General features: G+C 41.6%; 1 protein-coding gene across 1 annotated transcript in view; it reads right to left on the reverse strand.

Moving 5' to 3' along the window:
* Positions 1–18,043, reverse strand: part of LOC146703291 (zinc finger MIZ domain-containing protein 1-like) — a 110,570-nt gene extending 92,527 nt beyond the window's left edge. Inside the window, exon 1 of the mRNA XM_085466456.1 lies at positions 17,769–18,043. The gene's annotated coding sequence lies outside the window, so the exon portion shown is untranslated. The remainder of the gene's footprint in view (positions 1–17,768) is intronic.
* Between the last annotated feature and the right edge of the window lie 594 nt (positions 18,044–18,637).

Consider the following 18,637-nt stretch of genomic DNA (forward strand, 5'->3'; position numbering starts at 1 on the left):
CACATTTAAGGATGCTATATAAGCTGCAGACCACAAAGAGAGGTGGCAGAAGCTGTAGAGAACGGTTACCGCGACTAAGACGAGGCAGTATATTTAACAAATATGAGGTTCAGAAATGTGGGGCAGAATAGGGTGTATAGCTCCAGATTTGAGTGTAGAACAATGGAAGTATGTGCTGATTTCTGGCCTGAACAATGGCAGGATGACATGAAGCCTGACAAAGACACACAGAGCAGCAGGATCTACAGTGCAGACAGGAGAAGCAGTTTCACAGAGTAAAAACACTGCCAAAAAACATCTCATCTTCCTTTTTCCGCTTCCAACATCTTTTATGTGTTCTGGCACCTCTGGCACTCATAAGTCAAAAGTGAGCAGTCAAACTTTAAGCAGCACTGTGAGCACAGCCTTGTCTATTGAAATGAGCCAGTCACTGCTTAAAAATTGGGCGTGAGCTAAAAAAAAACAAAAATCTTCACGGGAAGGTGTCAACAGTTTCTATCCAAACGCAGTGCATATTTTTATCCAACTTAACAGGAAATTTTCACAAGAAAATGTGAAAAAATAGACATTTCCAACCAAGACTTTGATGCAAATATAAGTCTTTGGGTGCTTTAGAATTAAACCACCCAAAGCCTTTCCAATCGGATGCCATGAAACGTCTGCAGAAGAGAAGGGCTCAACTTTATGACAAAGGTATGAGAGCATCTGTCACACCTTGAAACCATGTGGAAACCAGTGGAAATATGTAATTTTTTTTTTTTTTTTACTGTATTCATTTCAGGAACAGCACAGACTTTTTGGTGGTCCACTAACATCTGTTGCAATTTTCCATCTGTCCAGTGTGGAGAAACCTCACATCAATGTTTAAAATGTACACATCTTCCACATTTTTAAATATTTTATTAATTATCTAAGCCTGTTTCCACTGCAATCTGTTGTTGTTTTCTATATTAATAGAAAAACTTCTCCACCTCAGGGAACTATTTTGACAACTTGAAAAGATATAAAAACAGGGCACATGGAAAAGGACATAAGGTTATAGTAGATTTACATATTAATTTGGAGCCAGCATTTTTATTTAAAAAATATGTTTTAACAGGGAATAAAATGATAAATAAGTTCAATCAAACCATGGTTTGTGGGCACCAGTTAAGACAAACATGATTTTATGAGGTTGTGTCTAAATTATCAGCATTTCTAAGCATAAAGTTGATAAAATAATAACACAATTATAAAGCAAACAAAAGCTATACAAAAACAGTTGTGCTAAATGGGGAAGGTAATGAAATCTCTTGTCTCCCATATGCCACTGAAGGCACTCAAAGTGCCCTTCATTATTAATGTCCTCAGAGCAGCATTTGAAGCAGCTTTGCTTCTCTTATCAATCATTCATCTGCTTTCCACTGAACACGCTCTGATTCTCTAGTGTCAAATCAGACTTAAAGTGGCTGAAGGACCACCAATCTCAGGTTTTACTTTAATTAAACAAGGCCGTGAACCTCCAACACTTGCTTGCAGTGCCACACAAATGGGCCCTGAGTCATTTGTTATATTAAGAGCCCGTCTGCCTATCGGTTTGACTCGTATCTGCACAATCTTCTGGTTTTTGTCAACACTGAAAACTCGAGATTCAATCAAAACAAAATCATGTCGAAAAAAAATGGGTGGAAAAACAAATATGTGTATTCAGCCAAAGCTGCTTCCTTCTCCCTTTCCTACCTCGCTCTCTGTCTGAACAAGATCCCATTTCTCTGTACTGCAGCAGGCGTTTGGTTAACAGCAAACATAATCAAACTTTGTGGTCTGCCCTTCTGTGAAGTTGAATCGAAAGCATATCGTGCGGAGTTCTTCAGTGGCAATCTCCAATTACCTTCTGCGTACAAGCGTTCACTGCTCTGGAACTTTTCCATTTCATTATTGCACTCAAGCTGCCCCCATCGAAAGCCAACCGGCAGCAGCGGCAGTGGCAGCAACACAGCAGACCGTGTCATCCGTGCACAGCAGGGGGATCCTTCCAAGCTGCAGAGAATTCCTCGTTTTTGTCTGGGGGAAAAAGATTCATGTCTATACAAACCACAGGTGCAAGTGATTTAAAAAAAAAATAGCGTAATGGGGCAGGGGTAACGTTCAGGTCCCCCTCGGCTTTGTTTGTCGCAGTTTATTCAGTAGGTCAGCTTTCCCATACTTTCATTAAGAGGTAAAACAGTGGAGGCTAAAACAACTGCCTTTTTCTGTCGCCCGCAGGAAATGTTTCAGCTCAGTGCCTCATGCTCAGAAAACCTCTGATGAAATCATTCGCCAGCCCTCACAATGGATTTGGGAAAGTCGAATGAGGGATTATTTGATGCAACTTCCACTCAAGAGGCCAATTCAGCCTCACCAATCAATACTAATCAACAGGGAGATGACAGGAGATGAAATTCCCTCTGCTGCAGCCAACGTAAAGCGCACAGGCTCTTCTCTCTCAAATAACTGAGTCTTCCTACTCAAATATAGCGTACTTATTCTTTCCTTTCCTCGAGTATTCCTGCAGGAAGTATTCTTTAAACTCAAATCATACCCACAAAATTGTTATTTTTCTTATTTTTCTATGATCACTAAACAGCTGAACACGCATGATGCAAACTAAACTTTCCCTATCAAAATCAGCTGCATCTCAAATGCTGATACTTCAGAATAAGCTCCAAACAAGACTTTTAAGTTATAAACCTCTATAACTTAGTGCAATGTAACCATTTAACTAACAAACAGACTTAGCTGCAATCCATCACTGATCAAAGCTCACTGCAACACCATGCAAATGAGTAATCTACAGCACAGACGTGTTTACATTATCGAGCTCTGTCTGAGTACAGCCTGTAGAGGGGGGCCTTTCATCTTAAGAACCAACAAAGAGCATGAGCTTTTCATCTTACCAGGAAGCATATATTTAATGAGACAACCTCTGCAATCTCTGCTGCCATGCAAAGAGTCTGACCCTGCACCGCGGCTCGGCAGCGCTGCCGAACAACAGCCACGGCAGTCTAGACGAGGCCAAGCGTCAACTGGGGCCTCCCGAAAGCTCTTGTAATGCACAAGGAATTTGGTGCGATTTCCCCAGAGCGGAGGGGAAACGCATGAGTGAGAGTAAAGAGGGGGCGAGATCCCCGCAGAGGTCAGAGCGTGTCCCTGGAGGTGTCAGGGAGAGTAAATGGGCATGACTGCAGTACACAGGGTTATACTCGCTCTCCTCCCTCCCTCCCTCCTTCTCCCTCGTCGTCTTCGTGGGGTGCCCACTCTGACTCGTCCCCAAGCACCTCAAAGCGAAAAGCAGCACAGCTCTGCTCGCATGCCACACAAATTGGAACAGGAAATGGTTGTCAGCTCCGGGCACAATCACCACCTTATTTTCCAACGATAAAAAAAGTCCAAAAAACAAAAAAAAGATAACGTTAAAGAGGATCTCTCGGACGACACGGGGATGGTGCTTGTCTGATGACTGTAGAGACGGCTGCTGGTTGTCTGCACGGCTGGCTGAAGGCTGACACCAGTATAAAGGCACATGAATATTCAGTGACCAAGTAAATGAAGCAGATAGCACTTGACATGTTTAACATCCACCTTTGGCACCTTCTCTCTGCAAAGCCAACAAGGTGAAGCAGCAGAACAAATATGTTGGTTGTTGGTAGGCGGCAACAATCCCTGCTGATGAATTGGATGCTTTCGAACAAAGAGAATGAGCTTCAGTGGGCGAGCTACATCAAAATAAGCCGGACTTAGAAAAGCAATCTGGTTTCCTCAGTGGGATTTGAGTTGCTAAATTGCTACTTTTTGGAGACAGGCATTAAAATAAAAATTGTAGCATGATACCTTGCAATATGCTGACATTTCCATTCTTAGAAAAGCATGTTTCCCCCAACTATAATCCCTGCTGGTATCAAAATGTTTGCTCTCTAAATATTTACCAACCCAGAGTCACATCTAAAGCCGAACACAGGCACCTTGAGACTTCCTTTTTTCCCCCCCCCAAGTGTTGTGTCCCAAAGGAAATGCAGTGAAAGCACTACAGACTATCTGGCAAGTGAGTAAACTAAGCACACGATGCATTCCTCCAACAACTCAAACAGCTCTGAGAAAGCAAAAGAAAAAAATCTGCCACCAACAAACTGCACTTCTTGAAATTGTACCTGTGTGAGAGAGGAGGAGAATTCATGTGGTTACATGCATGCAGTTTTGATGCCGAAAAACGGACACAGTGGTGCAAAAATATTACTGCAATTGGTAAAGTAATGTAAATATTGACACGTTGATAGTGCTCACCAGTGCTTATCCGGCTGACCTGACCGATGACAGCCATTTAACATCTGCTCAGTAATATTCCAGGGTTAAATAGGTGGTTGACTAAAATTTTTCGCATCTCTCTCTCCATGCTCGGGGACTTTAAAGCATGGAAACTGTAACTCCAGACTTTTCAGAGCTACCTTTTAAGCCTGCTATTGGACAGTAAATCAGTGCTGGGATTCCCTGATTGTCATCAGGCGCTTGATTCGTGCATCACAATCATTGGTTCATTCACACTTGTGTGACTACCAGCTGGCTAATAAGACCCAATCAATTAAGCAACACTTCTCATTACGCCTTAAGTTGAATTTTTTTAAACTATTTGTTAGGACAACAATATTTAAGACTTCAAATATCAATGATCAAAACTCTGTCTGATTAGTAAAGCATTTCATTTAACCTCAGATTCTTTCCCAATTACTCTGCTGATGCACCAGCCCAGCTTCTTGCTCGTGTGGTAAACTCTAATATTGTTGATCTAAGATTTAACATCATGTTAACATTTATGCGAGATTAGCTCTCTGCAGATTTCTTACTTGAATTCTTCGGCTTCCTCAAAGAAGATTTAAGCCTTTCCAGCCAAATCCAGTTATACAATAATTTGTAATAAATGGTAAATGGGCTGGTACTTATATACTTTTATACTCAATTTGAGCACTCAAAGAGCTTACTTACTACAAGTGCCTCTTTTAAAAATACATAAACACTCCAGTAAATTCCTTGGGGGCAACTCGGGGTTCAGTGTCTTGGCTGAAAATACTTCAACATATAGACTGAAGGAGGCACGGCTCGGAACAACAACCTGCTGATCAGCAGATACCCTGCAAATATGGCACATTTTCAGTGAAGCAGCGCTACTTGTGCTGTGGACACGGGTTCAAGGAAACAAAATTTTCACTGAATTCATCACCTTCTGGTCTAGGACATGCAAATGCCACTTGCCACACTGATTTATGATATCACATGATGGTCGCACGATTGCTAAAACCAGGTAGTTTTTTGGCACTCACTGTGTTATTCGGTAAGATTTTTGGTGTAGTATTCCCTTAACGGTATTGGTTAGCCGTTAGCATGCTCCACATGATCGAATACATAAACGTGTATTCACACAAACACATGCAAGAAAAACAAGAGGAGCCATGAATTAATTAAGAGGTCAGTGCTTCTGGACAAAACAAAGTAACACGCACACACACAAAAACACATACTCTATCCCCCCCCCACTACTCAGTGCACCCTGCCTCCTGATAAGCTGGTTTGCCAAGCTTGCCAGTGCCACTGATGGCTCCGTTTGCACAAGCGCTCCATTGTTGCTGTGCAGAGTGGACAACTGCACTTTGGACCTTTCAGAGGGGAAAGCCTTTTATTATGTTTCCCTTAAGGGCATCCACTGTGTTTTATCTGCAACCTGCCAGCCACACACACTTTAAACACAGCATTAAGGATATTCAAGGATAGAAAACATAAACAGGAGCTGCTGCGTATCCTGCGCTCCCGCTGTTAAGTAGTGTACAGTCAGTTTTTTCCTGGGTGCTGATTTTTTTTCTCCTTCCGGAGCTTTAAAAGACTCATAAAAGGCAGCTGAATTATCTGTGTTGCTGGAACCTGATCCACTGCCGGCTGACCTTTTCCCACAAAGCAATATTAAACATAATAGTTGGGCTGAGTTAAGTGATTGCAATTTATGAGTCCATTTAACTTGATTCAATATTGGATGACAAATGATTACCTCTGTGAAGTAAAGCTTACGTACACAAAAATAACCCCAGCTACACACAAACGCAGAGCTTTATCAAACTTAACAATCAGCTCAGTGTCTGTCGGCTGCAAGTCTGGCTCAGCGGAGGGCTGAACAGAATTTTAAAAATGCATGACAAGACTAGAAGTAGAGGAAGAAGGAGAGGTTGCATATTAAATACACACAGATACCCTCATCTCCTCTTCTTCTTTTTTTTGGCTCCAGCTCCATTAAGCTAAAACTGATGCGTATTGAATAGATGTTTCCTCACAATTTGGTCAACTGGCCAAATGGATTAAGTATATGAAATTCATTTTCCTGAGTGCATTGAGGAAGTGTCAAAATGAAACATTTTCAATTTAGCCCCTTAAGGTCCAAGATTTCTTCATCCTCCTGTACAACAAGCTGCTTACGCTGCAAAAACAGGCCGCAACACGTTGCTAAACGTGGCCCAGGCCTTAAATTAGCCCGACACAATCCACATATTTGATTCACTATTGCAGCCTGAGAAGAGTTACATGACTTTCAGGCATCCAGCTCAGACTATAAAGAAACAATGTAGCCTACTTTGCACACTCCTCACTGCTCTCTTTTCAGCCACATCCTCTTGGATTTTATGACTCTGGTTAAAATGCAACCATTAAATATTCATGTGTGAGGGCTTTCACCCGTGAAGCAGCTTCCCCCTCTCGCTCTCTCTCTTTCTGTGCGAGCTTTAGAGAAAGTGAGAAACTTTTTGATTTTAACTGACAGGAGCTAAATATTAAAAAAGAAGCTTTGGGAGTTCGGCAAAGTATAGACTACTCCTTTCCAATATCCTCCTCGGCTGATATGAGCCTTGCCTTCTTGGCTTTCATCCTCATTGTTCTTAAAATCTCACACTGTAGTGAGACTTGTCGAGTAAATTAACATGACAATACAAACTGTGGAGATTAATGAAAATAAATACTCCGTAGCCGAACAATGACGTTATGAAAATTGATGGTTGACAGTCATTCCAAAAACAATAGAGTTTCTTTTCTTTCTTTTCTTTTTTGGTCATCAGCAAGCATCACATCACACGCATCATAAACTGTATCTTTGAACAATATTGCTCATTAATTTTTCACTTGTTGTCTCGGCTGTTTATTATGCAAAACATTTCAAACTATCAGCAGCAAAAGTAATGACACAAATAATTCATAGTTTCCTTAAGAGAGTGTATAAAAATTAGGTATGAAATTATGTCTTCAGGTATAGACAGCAGCATAAATAAGGCTGAAATGTGATTTTGCTGCAGTGAACATTAGGGAAATTTCCAAAGCTTTATTTGGGTAGATGTTATTCGCATACAAATCAAGGGATGCAACATTCAGGGCTTCTCCAAACAAGTGATTTTCTAGACAAATGAAGCAACTGCTCCGACATGTGAGGCTTGCATCCAGTCTTTGTGCTCAAGAGTGGCAGAACGCATGTATGACAACTCGCTGCTGTAAGTTGATTTAACTGCTGAAAATTCATGAGGGACGAGTAAAATGAAACCTAACAATACTATTGTTGTCTGAGAGCAGCCGAAGTGCAAGCAGCATGAAAAGTTTATTCATTCTGAACTAATCTTTTTAGTGACTTGGGAGTAACGATTCGTACCACTTACTAATGAGTGAGGAGCCCAGCTAATCATGAGGATATTTATGAATCTCACTGTGGCAGCTAAGTCCTGCCATAGGCAAGAGTACAGTCCATCACTATCGTAGTTTGGACGCCGAGTGTATGTGAAACATGCAAAACCAATTACTCTTTCATCAGTCTCTCCTGCTTTGGCACTCAGCAGCTGATTGACACACACACACTTTTCTCTCGCACTTTCCTGAAAGAAGCCCCTTCCCAGAAAAAGAGTCAAACTTTCCATCGGTGCTCATCGCCGTCTTTGATTCCAGACAAATGAGAAACAAAATGCGCAGGACGGCTTGTGAAACACGAAGCCTTTCAGAGGTATTCTTTCACTTTTGGAAGGCTGCCTGCCCTTTTGAAAGGGATTTTCTTCAAAGCAAACATCGCTGACATTACCCATTCTGCACCCAATTAAAATTTATTGAACACATGTAGAAAACACTGTACCGCCAATATCAGGCACAACTAGCTTGTCACAAACAAACAAATACAGCGATCACAAGGACAAAAAAATAAATAAAAAGAATCCTTTCCCGGCCTTTTGAGTTCATAACCAGCATTTAATCCGCTGTAATGATTTACAATATGACAAGTCGGGCAAAATTTACTGTGACAGATTGAATGGGGCCCAACATAAATATAATTACAGCTCACATGATCTTCTCCACCTCCCTCCTCCGAAGGAAGTGCACACAAAGACGACGAAGGATACGCAGCCCGCAGTAATTTGCTTTTTCAATTTGCTCCTTGACATCAGCTGGTGCCAGAAAAATAAAATCAAGAGCAGCAAAGCCACAAAGTGCTGAGGATTTAACGGTGAACTCAGGTGGTCCTTGTTACAGCAAAGCCACGTTGTGGTGTTTGACCTCAAGCAAAACCTCAGAGTTAACGTAAAAGCGGTAACTCTTAACTTCCTGTTTAGGGATCAGTGCGTTTAAACAGAGTTCAGGAGGCGTGGTGTTACACTCATGCTGATGGTTAAAATAATACTCTGGCTCACTTCTTTAGCTCTCGCTGAACTGCTTAAAAGTCTTTGAACATTTAGCCAGCACAAATCTAATGTGACACCTCAGAAAAACACTGATACTGGCCAATATATCTGTGCATCCCAAATTAATAAAATTATTGTCATTAAGCCATTTCTTGGATAATTGCTTAACTGTTAAAAGCCAGCTTGAAATACTTCCCCTCTAAGCAGGTTAAACTTTATTTCTGAGTTAAAACATCATTCAGTTTAGAACTTACAGATGCCATCAGAAGCTCTCTGACAACTGGGATAGATACTTCTCTGGCATTTTATGGACTAAATAATTAAATCACTTAATCAAGAGAATGGCTGATGCTGAGAGACAGCAAGACAGCGCGTGATTACTTAGTCTTAAAGACGTCTAGAAAGGTAGAAATCTCCACATCAGAGAGGATAAACATTTGTCGATATGCACAAATGCTGTCGAAGAGCTAAAGAAATATAGGCAGTTTTAAAGGGATGCAAAAACAAATAGCACTTTACAAAGTAGTTTAACGGCCCGACTACTCTCCAAAGAAAGAAGTCGTAAACTTTGTGAGAGGTGGCGACACACAGGGGTAATTCTCTGAAAGAATCCCGCTGTGACTCCCACCCACCCATCCCGAGAACACCCCAGATTTGGTTTCGCATTCCTGCCTCACAGATAACGCAGACGCACACAAGAAAAAGAGATGAGACGCAGACACTTTTTCTGACCTCGCACTATTTCATCTCACTGACGATGTTTACGCCATGAGTCAAGCGCAAGGATATCTCCTCTCTTGTTCTTCCTCCAAGATGTGAAGGATCAACCACTCCCTGGCACCCCTCGACAGCCTCCCCCCTTCCATCACCCTCCATGCTAATGTAATACACATTAGTGAAACCAGCCGCACACTGTGCACTTCCACAGTGACACGGAGGATGCTGGGCCCTCGGGTGAGCCATCTCTCTCTATCCCTCCCTCCCTCCCTCCCTCCCTGACTCTCTCCACATGCCAGGCACATCACGGGCACAGCCTCGCACCACAGCGTCTGTGACTCAAACATGCCCTCGTTTCGGAGCAGATGGTCAAAAATAGCGTCCACTGTCAACATTTTTGTAAGCCGTGGGACCCATTGGGCCACACACGGTATGCCAGGAAGAAGTGCAATATACGTGTGCGCGCGTGTAAAAATAATCTGGTCAGTTACAGTTTTTCTCGGTTTGATACTGACAAAGTGAGAACACCCTGTTGTTGCAAAAGAGCTTATGCAATCGGCACCTATAAATAGGAGTGTGAAGTGTTTCTGCATATGTGTCGCACTGCATGTTTACATTCAGGAACACTGCCCAATTAATTAGCATTCATCATCAGCAGTGGTGGCTGTTAGGATATCACTGATTACTATTAGTGTGAAAGAAATCTATTGTCTGCGGTCGCGGTTCATTTGCAGAAGCCAAAGGATGAAGGAACACTAGAGTTATTTAAAGCTCTCTAGGATCTTTGCCTGTAATTTACATAAAATGCTAGATGGTCAGATATGATGAAATGTCTGTGTGCTGCAGATAAAAGTAATAGTAATGTAAATGTATAGAAATTTTGGATTTGTGCTACATCATGCTTTGAGTGATGCAAACCAGGTGTACTCTCACAGCTATGCCAAATTAGCTGAGGGCTACACCTGACCCTGGTGTTTTGGTAAATATTTGCTTACTTTGGAGCAAATCTGCACCACGGAAATGTCAGACTTTAGCTTTCTGCAGTGCCTGTTTACACTACTGACAACATTTGTCTGCCTCATATTAACACTGAAGAGAGGTCTGAGATTTGAGGATTATGAGATGGGAAGTTACAGAGCTTAAATCCCAATCAACTGAAAATTGTGTACAAATAAGGCAAACTCAGAACAGAAGGCGTGCTTTTTGCGACCTATAATGCATCAGTCGCATGTTAAGGGTTAACATATTCCACCCTATCCAGCACCGAGACCTCTCTCGTGATCTTCTTTCTCTGCCGACAGCTGTCACGTCAGTGTATCAGCTCCGGTCTGTGATGCATGCCTTGCACCTGGGTAACCGACCGCACACAGACACGGCGTTAGCATGAGGGTACAGTGTAAGCTGACACACAGGCTGTGGGTGTGGTGTCACGGCTGTCCACACTTCATCATCAGTAAAGACTTTGTTTGAGCAGGGAGGAGAAAATAAAGTATGATTGGGTCACAAAAGAAACAAAAATCATTATGGATTAAAAACGCAGCAAGAGAATTGTAGCTCCGGTAAACAGATGCTTAAAGGATTATTCAATTAAACAGTTGATCAGCAGCTGTAAAGAGCTTCTGTAGTGTGATGACTTTTTCTGTTTTCTATAATTGAAAACTGAATGTGTTTTGGTTTTGGACTGTTGGTTGCACAAAGCAAGCAATCTGAAGATGTCACCTTGGACCTCGGCAGTTTGTGCAAGCTGTTTTTTTCTATTTGTGCCAATTTTAAAGATTCAAACGTTAAATTATCAAGAAGAAAAAAACGATAAATGAATAAATAAATCAGCTTTTGAGTCTCTGGTGAGATGGATTTGCAAACAGGGCAAAAAAAGGACTTAAATAGGAGCAAAGAGAAGATCAACATTTTTTTTTATTAATTTATTTTCTTGCCAAAAACTGCACAAATATGAAAAATCCCTAAAAAGCAAGCCTGGTTGCTTACTCAGAGTACACATCTGGCTATAACTGCTGTAATCTGCCATGTTCAGATTTTATGAAGGCTGCTGATGGTTTTGCACTGCTTCTCTGTGTGTGCACATGTATTTTTGTTACCTTGTCAAATTTAGGGTCTTGTCTGGCTGATTTGTGATAATACTATGGAAGTCAAGTTCTACCTGTTCATCTGTAATAATATATCCAGTATCTTGTATATTTTGAAGCAAGGGCAGGATTTTCATACATGCTAATTTTACAAAGGTAACCTCACAGTGAGTACACAAGTGCTCTTAACATGCACAGCAGGCAAAAGGCTTGCAAAGATTTATGTGTCTATTCTTGTCTGGGTGCTTTAAATGAAGTGGAAAAGCATGCATTATAACCCACCAATCAAAATATATTAATGCAAATTTTATATTTAGTCTGTTGTTGGGTTGTTGTCTTATGCCAGCATCAATCAGATTTAATCAAACTGCACACAAGCAGTACCGACGATGACAATTTATAAGCGTGAAACTCACAAATACTCAAAGATCCCATGAGAATAAAAGCCATGGAGCCCTATCTACTTTGGGTCACCTGCACGCTTTGCCGCAGTGACTATGCAAAGGAGAACAGGTGAAATGCAAAACAACACTTAAGCAGAACGCGTCTTTTGTGTCAACATACGGCAACAGATGAATGAGAGATGGGGCAACATGTCAGGGATTTTATCTACTTATGTTTTACATCTCGATAGCAAACTTGAAAAGATCTGACATTTGTGTTTGGGAAGGGAGGGGGCGTGGGGGTGCTTGGGAAAGAGATTACCCTCAGACCTTTTCTTTGAGCGCAGGAGAGAATGGGGGAAGGACATTCCCTGTGTATTAGTAAATCCCAGTTAATTTTCCCTGTCACAGAACAATAAGATATGGACCCCCGTGGGCTCTGTTGAATGTAATTCCACCACTTGCTCAGAATCACCTTCATTACTCATCAGAGATGTAGATCTCTCTGTCTCCCCGAAAAAAGAAAAAAAAATCCTCTGGAGCGCACACTAGACACTGATGCTTCAGCAGAGCCCTCTCAGGAGCCTTCCCGGTGCCCATTTCTTGATAGTGAGATTACACCTCTTGAGACATTTTCAAATTTTGAGAGCTAGTTTCTCGGTCTTTGCTCACATTTAAGAGGGGAATATGCCTGCTATGCAACACTTGGAAGATTTGACGGGATCCTCGGTTGGACCTTGTTTAAATTTATAAAGGCTGAGACTTTATAGAACCGGATGTTTTGCAAAATCCAGAGCCTTTCATTTACACTTAACACTGCGACAATGCACTGTCATCATCCGCGTCTGTTTTTCACAGCATGTCACATTTAACATGCATGAGCCTGCGACTGGTGGGGACCCCACAAAGCTCCAAATACATCCAGTGTGGGTTAAGACTCACAGATTGTATTCTTTTTTTTTCTTTTGCTTTTTGCACAGCTATTTTTCAGTTTGCGCTCTAATTTGTCCACTGAAATTCTAAAACCCTGCTGACAACAACAAACATGCAAACAAAGAATTAGTAGATTTTAATTGCACTTTAATTATGAGCAATAAAGGAAGGAATTGTTTTCATAATCAATTAACAGTTATAATGCTGGGAATTCTTAGAAAAAGATTTGACTGACATCTTTAAGGAGATTGTTTTGTCCATTTGGTTGTCTGAATATTTAACTTACTCTGCAGAAAGTATTTGTATAACTTTTAACAAAAATAAATAAGTAGAAAATCAGTTAATCGATTAACCCTTTCATCTGTTTTAGATTTAAAAAATGTATTTTAATTTCACATTTGCTTCCCATGCCTACCAACGAGCACAAACAACTAAACAAAACTTGAATGTAATCTATATTTTTAATGATGTTGTGCCTTCTATGAAGCTAACCCTGCTGTCTTTAAACCTATTAATCAGACGGTGTGTGTCTTCTGTTCTGGCAAACTTCCCCTCCAGCATGGCTGCAGCTGTAAGAGGAGGCAAGCCTATTGTTCAGACTAACAAGGGGCACAGAGGTCACATGCATTTTCACAAGAGCTTTGCCAGAGGGGTTGGGGAAGCAAGCAGCACACTGGTCTGTTTGGTATGGATCTACACTAAAGCTTTTTCTATAAAGTCACATCGTTCCGAGTCTATTATAAAAGGGGATAGATTAGATTAGGTGAGATTATGTAGAGGGGCTCTTTAAAAAGAGCAAAAATAACACACTCAGTACTTAGCAGGCAAGTCAACAGTGGGATTAAGCCCAAAGAGCATGCTGAAATCCAATGCTAATATGCACAATGGTCATCCTTTCACCGGCTCACATTTAAATGCTCTCAAACGTGGTGACTTTGGATTTCTCAAGCGATGTTAATAGTTACAGCAGCAACTGAAAATCAGACTCGGGCTGTGTTATCGCTTTCTGCCATAAAACTGAAATTTCACAAATCTAAAAAATCCAAAGAGCTATTTATTTTGCCTCTCCTGCATCAAACTGTCATCTCTGTCTTCCCTCCTGTCAAGCCATCTCTCGCTCTCTCTCGGTGTGAGTACAGTTTGTACAATAACAACTCCTATCACCAATGCAACCGAAAATATGCACAAAGTGGTTGCACACGCTAACATGATTAAATGATGTGCGGTCTGGCGTCACTCCCAGCACCTCTCCCATCCCTCGCTATGCTCTGTATCTCCCTCCTGCACAAAGCAAGTACGCACACACACACACACACATACAGATTCCCTTTCCCTGAGCTGTGTTTTGAAAATAGAAGCTTCATATTAACAGTCAACAGTCAAGCTGACAGGTACAGTCAGAGCATTCTATCCACCATAAAACCCCTCAGTGAATATCTGCGCGGTACACATGTTACTGCAGCTCCGTGTCACAGAGGTGGAGCGTCGCGAATCATCACACACACACGAGGAATGCAGAATAACATATGGAAGAAGAATACGCTGGTATGATGTAGCGCAAATGGTTATTTTGTTATTCAGATCAGCTGCATTCAGTTCCCTTTACCGAAACAGTACAAGATGTGTAAAAAAGATACTATAGGTAAAATATGTTTTCTGTGTTGTAGCTGGCTACGGTGGAAGTCAGTTTCAAGCCTTTATGCTGCCCTGTGATTAACGTGTCTCAACCTGAGGGTCAAGATCCTTTAATGTGACTCCAATCTGAAGCAACATGTCTTACATAGACTATTTTGTTTATTTTGATTGATTATTTATCAACAACCAACCTGTTGCTCCCTCCCCCAAGTCTGTTTTTGCTGCGTGTATAGTCTTGTTGAAAAGGACATTCTTTTTCCCCACTCTCACCATGTGATTGCTACAGCAGATCCCTGAAGTTCTTAACAACTTCCCATACAGTTAATTCTGTTTATTTTAAGTGAGAAAATGGATTTCTTCCTCACCACATTCGCTGATCATACTAAGTAATCGTAAAATGAATTTAAATGTTAGAGGTCACCATGTGTGAAATGTTACCTGTTGCATTTTTGGCGCTTCCACTTAGTCACAATAAGCCACGAGGACCAATAAGGGCTTCATTTGTAACAATGTGTTGCTTTTCATCAGTTTTGTATGTAAAATTTATATCTGCAGAGGATTCGAAGTAGCTTGAGTAATGCATTTAGTTACTTTCCAGCACGAGTTACAATCTCAAAGTCACAGCAACACTGCACAAGGTTGTAATTACTCACAACTAACATAACAGGACTATTAAGTGCTGTTTGACACAAAGGTAAACCTCATGATTAAACTGCTATATCTACCAAGTGACATACTTTCTACCCCTCGACTCTCCTTACCATTTGAAAATAGCCATACCAGCAGGGTGATTCATCCCAAGAGTTTATTCTCTTGAGTAAAGACAACACAAAAAGGACCTTGAGCGAAACCTACACAAACCTCCCACAGGCTCTGACCGCGGAGGAAGAGCTTTCGGTTGCTTACTCGTTCACCTTTTTTCTGTTAGACTGCTTCAGAGAGCTCGCCATACACAGGAGCCGCTCACTGCAAGTGGAATTCCCAAGCTGAATCAATAACATTATGATATTATACACAAGCTAACAGGCCTATTTACCAGCTATTTAAGTACATACTGTTGGTAAAAAGAGGCTTAGACTGCAAACCTTTGGGACTGGTTTTCTTTTACTGTTGTATTACAGATCAAAGTGGTCATATTTCCTTTCTGAAAACAGCATTTATTCCTAAAGTTTTTGGGTGTATTTCTGTGTCACGCGTCATGTGTCATGCGTTGGATTTCTTTCAGATGAAAGAAGCATATGATACACAGGATTGTAGTAAGTGAGATCAGCTAGTTAAGACACACCAGCTCTCGGTCTTCTCACAGGCTGACCAGCAGTGCTGCTGGAGGTAATGAGGCCTCTTGTGTGTCCTCTCTGATCTGAGAGTTGAATAATTTCCCATGTGGCACAGTCATTTCAAGCTTCCGCCTTTACTCTCAGCCCGTCGGGCGGGTGGGACAGCAAGAGCAGAACCCTCCACCCTGCGCTGACAACGTGTTGCCATTGGCAGCCTTACGGTGCCACATGCAAGCCTAAGCCAGCCTGGAGTCTGGACAAAAAGAAAAGATTTGCTCAAGTGTGTAGAAGATGCTTTATGTATGATTTAATTTAAAAATATATATATTTAACTTCTCTTTATTTTTAGATTTTGTTCACTAATACGTGTATCTGCAGAAACTTGTCCTTTTCACGACTTTAGTTTGTTGTGTCGACAGTTTCCATTGGTCAGCAAGAAACTGAGAGTTAATAAATGGTCTACTTCAGCACTCAGACACACGTGCTGGGTTGCAGATCTCTGTTTCAATGTGTCTTTTGTTTGACGGCTGGTGTTTCAACATCCTCAACTTGAATAGAAGAAGGTCAGCCTGGTGGGGTCTGTGGTTATTCAGGAGCCCAACCTGGGGCCCCACAGAGGTGGGGTGATGGGGAAGGAGGGGACAGGACCTCCTCTGTCTGACCAAAATTGTTCCAATAATTGAAAGTTTTAATTTTCCCAAATACAGGCACTCATTCAGCGTTTATGTGCCATCAAGTGCTTGTGAATCAGCCAATGATAGCCTCCTTCTTTGACATCAACTCAAATCTTTCATTCAGCTGTTATCTCAAATTCCGAAAACAGCAAAGTGAAGAAACTCAACAAGACCCTTGAAATTACATGGCAAACATGTAAATAAGCAAGCGAGGGTGCTTAATAACTGCAGTCCCCACGGAGGTTTTTTATGACCCCCATATGTGGCTCGGTGCAAAACACTCTGCTCGCAGGACAAACTTGGATGCTGCAGCAGCTAAAAGTAGATATGAGCCGAATGAACTTTTCAACAGCATAACACAAAAGCAGGAAGAGCTCTCCTGTGCATCTTAATAGGGGGACGAGAAACATCTGCACAGATATGTTTGCTTGCTTGATGCTCCAAAACTTGCATTTTGTAACAGAAAAGAAAATTACAGATGACAGAAACTCTCACTCGCTCTCCTCTCTCTCTCTCAGTCACAATGGTTAGGAAGTAGAACAGGAGCAGAGTCAAGCTTACTTTTTTTCCACTTGGCCATGCTTTTTTGCTTCCTGGACAGATGTACTGCAAGTGAAAGGCAACCTAGTTCTAAATGAGAGAGCCCCCCCCCCCAACCCCAACCGGTTCCATATATTCAGACAGCTGGAATTTTGGGAGTCAACTTGTTAAACCTCTATGAAGCGCTAATGACCTACAGCAACAAGATAACTGCAGGCTGTCACAGACATGCTTGCTTTTTTCCCATTATCATTTAATAGTATACATGTGCTGTTGATATCAAAGTTCGGAAATTATGATTTTATGTGACATTCATTGAAAAATCCCGAACAGTGCTGTGACCGTTATTACCACGTCCAGTTATTCTACAGCTTGCACGTATCACCCAAAAACCCATTTTAGACAGACCATGTGCTTTGTGCGCATCAAGAAGCTGAAGGTAAAGCAAACCCCACATCATGAAATGACGCACACACGCGCACCCAGACACGGTTCATTCTGCGAGCGAGAGCCATACAGCCTGCTACAGTGTAGCCTCCAAGCCCCAGCGCGTTGGAGATCAACGCGGCATCTGTTACTAACGAAATGCACAACCTGCTTATTAACAGCCCGCCGGTTCAGTCCCGACGCCACGAAGCGGCGTGATAGTAAATAAAAAGCTGCGGTTTATTATTACAGGCTCCGACGTGCCGCTCGGTGCCAGTTCAAGTGGTCACTCTATTGTTGAGAAACAATCTGAGCTAAAGTGGAAACAAAACCTTTTCCGAGACAAGAGCCTCGCAGCGCGACACCGGGAACAAGCAACGTTAAGTTTGCAGCTACTCACCGGGTTATTAAGCGCAGAAAGTCCTCGGTAATTTTCGACTCTTGCTTTTTTTTAAATATCTTCCCCCCTCGCGGCCACTGAGAATGGGCTCGGCGTCAGTGGGTGAGTAACTGAATAGACTCGGAGAGAGCACAGTAAGTTGAAGTGTCAAATTACATTGGCTATTCTATTACCAAAGGGACCCATGCTCGGTGGCTGCTGACAAAATGTGTCGCGGAGTATACACGCGGAGAAGCCATCAGGAGAGAGCCGGGAGCGGAGTCGGACTGTCGCTCAGCACAGCGGCCATATGGTATCTGGATGTGCTGGAGCGACCCGCTCTGATTGTGGCTCTGACCGGGTCTACCGCATTGTGTAGTTATGATTTGGGGATGTTTAAACAGGAAGGTACATTTAGATTCAATAATGAGGCTGTTAAAGCGTCATTGCTGGGTATTTTAGTTTGCATTTCGATACTGATTTAATAAATGCTATTTATGACAGTTTCTAAGGAAGTATTAACTCTAATGGCCTCTAATAAATTAGGTTTAGACTGATCAGAATAGACGAAAATATATGTTTTTAAACATGACAGCAACTACTTCCGCAAGTACTTGGCCACTGATGCTAATAATAATAATAATAATAATAATAATAATAATAATAATAATAATAATAATAACAGTGGCAGTGAAATAAATAAAATAACCATGCAAGGACAATAATATTTCCCTCTGTAGCATAATCTGTCAGTTTATCAGCTGCATTATTATAAGCTAAACATCTAAACATAATTAATAATGGGTTTAGTGCCTATTTAATGATCTAATAAATAGCAGTAAGAACGTGCACGGTCTACGACGAGCGCATTAGCGCACACGCGCGCTGTC

The sequence above is a fragment of the Copadichromis virginalis genome, linkage group LG8, assembly GCF_057382275.1.
Source record: "Copadichromis virginalis isolate Kocher_CV1m ecotype Utaka linkage group LG8, C_Virginalis_male_GT1.1, whole genome shotgun sequence".
NCBI lineage: Eukaryota > Metazoa > Chordata > Actinopteri > Cichliformes > Cichlidae > Copadichromis > Copadichromis virginalis.